Consider the following 3,827-nt stretch of genomic DNA (forward strand, 5'->3'; position numbering starts at 1 on the left):
ACAAATTATAATATGTGGATATTGTGTTTCAGTAAATATTTGTTATTTGCGCATCATCAAGCAAAGTGTCTTGGTTTGTTTTGATCATTATAAAATCTTGATTTTTCTCACACTTCTCAATTTAAAAAAAGGCACTTTATTTGTGCTGTCCTAACTGTTTATTTATTATTTTGAAATATTTGTTGTGGGGATTGTGGGGTATTTTATGGTATTGGTTGTGCAACCTTACTGTGTAATGCACTCACAAAACCATCTTGGGTCTAGCCAGGCTCATTTGTAAAACATCTAGCTCAACATCTGGATAGCAGTAGGCTTCGAGCAGCAAGGCTTAAACAAAGGAAGTAGTGTAAATCATTTAGAAGCACCAAACAATGAAATAAGGAGGTCACACACCAGGAAAGAAATTGGACAACAATGTATTAAAATAGATTATATTTTTATGAATCTTTGAACATCAAGATTAGCAAAAGCCACTGGAGTTTTTTTGAGATATAGATTTTTAAGTAAAACATAAATCTCTGCTTTTTAGTCCAAAGTGAAAACAAACATTGGTATCTATAAAGTTTGTTAACCTTTGGGAAGTTTAAAAGAGTTGTGTTCGGCTACTCCGGCCTGGACTGGGTGGCTAATTTCAACAGGGAGAAGTTCAAGAGGGCCAATCAGGAGCAACTGGACAGTTGTCTGGTCAGCAAAGAAGCCTCAAGTCTAGTTCCACACTTTACATCAAGACTGCCATTGACTTGAATGGAGAAGTCCTAATGTTGGGGATGGTGAAGATGCTGAAAGATGCTCTGGGTGCTGTGCGGTCAACGGGTGCCTTCATGGGGTTAGTCGTAGTCCATGGTTAAGGTGTGGCAACTTTAGCCCAATCAGTTGGAGTCCCTCGAAGTTCTCTTTGAGTCAGTTGAAGGCCATCAGTGGTCACAGCGGTATCCTTTGTTGATGGCTTTTGTCTGTCTTTGGTAATCAATCCACACACTGATGACTCTTCTGAGTCCGGCAGAAATGGGTGCAACTTTTGAGTCGGGGGTAGAGGTTGTTTGGCTGCACATTGGTGGTCAGTGGTGATGCCTTGTGTGTGGCTACTGACTGGCCAGGACAGCTTTTGTGGCCTTGAGGCTGGAACAGGGGGTGAGCCAAATTAACCTTGGAGTCTCGACTTTACTCTGGGGCTCAAGAGCAACTTTTCCTTGAGCCCGGCACCACATTGATAGTCCTCTCTTTGCCAACCCAAGGAGCAGCAGGTGCAGTCCAGAGGTTGGTGAAGCTTCTCTTCCAAGGTCCAAGGATCAGAAGGGCAGGTCTTGGTCCATACTCTCTCCAGTCCAGATGGGATCTGAGGTTTAGGGTGCAAGGGGTGCCATATTTATGACCAGAAATCGCATTAGACGGATTTGGGCTATGTGCGGCATATAGCAATCTCAGAGTGAACTATAGTGCCCCCTCTCAAGATGCCTGAACCCTTCCATGGATGTTAGCAGCTTGGTAGCCCACCCTAGAGGTGTGGCTACATGTGGGCTAAACGCCCACAGAAAAATGGTTTTGCCTCTCTGTTCCTGCCAGCAGACTGTCTACCTGAACACAGCTTCTCCTTTGAAACTTATCTTTTGGATCAAACACCTGTTTGGCTTCCTGCAAGCAAGGGGGAGGTAACACCTCCATCTTTAACAGGCCTTTATTGTTCCAGAGTCCGGAAGTAGTTCACACCACTTCTTAGGAGGCAGAAGATTGTCTGGGTGCCAGCAAGTGCAAAAGGCCACCGGATAAACTGGACAAGAGAGGAGCAACTTTCTAAAAGTTTCCTTTACTTAAAAGTGACATTAAAATCGACTGGATTGTAATGCGGCCCGAGCTATCGCCAGTGGATGAGACTAATTCAAGCATTCCATCCATCCTCTTGTTTTTGCATTCAAATTGACTTGCGCATCAAGTTGGGCTTACTGCCACCATTAATTTGATACCTTGAAATGCCCACTTTAGAAGTCCTCTTTAGAAGTTAGCAGGATTGAGGTGTCAGCCGGTAACTCTGTATTAGCCAATGGGGTTACTAACTAACCACAGTAAAAGCTATGATTTGGAAGTTTTACTGTTAGGACATATTAAGGTATATTTCCTACTTAATAATATAGAGCTCCCTGCCTTAAGGCTAGATAGGCCTTCTTTAGGAGAGACATATATATGCTTAAGGGAAGTGGAAGTGTTGTCATTGGTTAAAATGGTAAAGTCAAACTAGCAGTTTAAGAACTGCTCTTCCAGGCTGCATTGGCTGGCTGGGAGCCATCTTTTACTTATTCACATGCAGGGTGGCACAATCAGTGCCGCTGTCCTGGGTGGACCCGCTAACTTACATGTCCCGGGTACCCTTGGTATCACAGGGACTTATAAGTGAGTCAGCATATTCCAATTGGGGGTAGCCCATTCAACATACATTTTGTAAGGGTTTAGAACAGTCCTATGTGCACTGAGGCCTGGTTAACATGTCTCAGTGCACTCTGTGTCAAAAGTCCAGTAGCCTTGATCAAAAACATTGGAAGGGATAATGTAAAAACAGGCACTTCTTTACATTTGTACAAATCATATATAGGTATTTTAATTTTGTTGTGTGTTAAAAGAAAAAGGCATCCTACAACCTTTCCTTTCACACTAGTATGATTTTTACATAGTTATCTATATCAAATCTTCACACTTTACAGTAAGGGAAAGACAGGTAAACACCAGACTCCATGTTAAAAGAATAATCTGCAATTTGTCAGAAGACTAAACTGTGTTTGAACTCTGTCTTTCAAAACCCAGAACATGCCAAAAATATAAACAAAATGTAAAGGAATCTTCAATGCTCATTCACCTTTGGAACTGCAGCATGGTTATTTGGGGGTGCTGTTCCACCCCAGCGCTCCTACTGCCAACGCCTATGCAAGGGGTGGAGAAGTAGAAAGCAACCGATTGATAAACTGTGATGAAAGGAGAAAGCAGGGATGCAAAAGAATGCACGAGTGAGATAACGAGGCAGGGAGTGTCTGGTGGTGGATTGAAGAGGCATAAGGTGGAATCAAGACTGAGCACCGTTTTATTCAGCACTGTGACATTCATTGATGTGGGCCATGACAGTCTTTGAAAAACTTTGGGCCAGAACTCTTATTCTTTTACAGATTAAACACTGATTTTACACCTAGGTATTCGCAAGCGGTGAAATTGTGAATCGTTTCCTCTAAAACAAAGACTTTATCAGTTCATGGTGGAGGGAATACAACAATACGCAATTGAATGTAAAATAGGAGAGCTCTTTTCTCCAAATATGTAAATTGCTAGCGCAAGTCCTATATTAAGAACTATGGAGAACTAAACCAGATGGAATACACAAACAAACGAAGCACCAGGCTATCCAAAACAAACAAAACTTGTGCCTTCAGACTGAAATTTCTAAAGAACGAGCCACAGGAAAATCTCAGACAGAATTATGAACAAAGGGACAGATTTATCAGGAAATATGTGGGTGTTAGGTGATACTCACCTCCATGTTTTAATAAAATCCAATCATTTATTTGATGAGAGCTAGGGAAGAATCCAGAACTGTATGTTTTGAGTTTACTTCTGTGTGGTATTTACATCTTTGCTAAGAAATAACATTCCCTGGCCTTATGTGTGACACTTTGAAGTACACTATTAGCAAACTTATTCACTTCTATGATAAGAATGCAACCCACCTGCAAAACAATTCAATTAAAGTTTTATTATGATTTGGAACTCCAAATGAGGTTCACGTAATGCAATCTCAAAAATACCAAAAGTAATAATACATAACATTTTAAAATACAACATATTTAAAT

The sequence above is a fragment of the Triturus cristatus genome, chromosome 10 (genome assembly GCF_964204655.1).
Source record: "Triturus cristatus chromosome 10, aTriCri1.1, whole genome shotgun sequence".
NCBI lineage: Eukaryota > Metazoa > Chordata > Amphibia > Caudata > Salamandridae > Triturus > Triturus cristatus.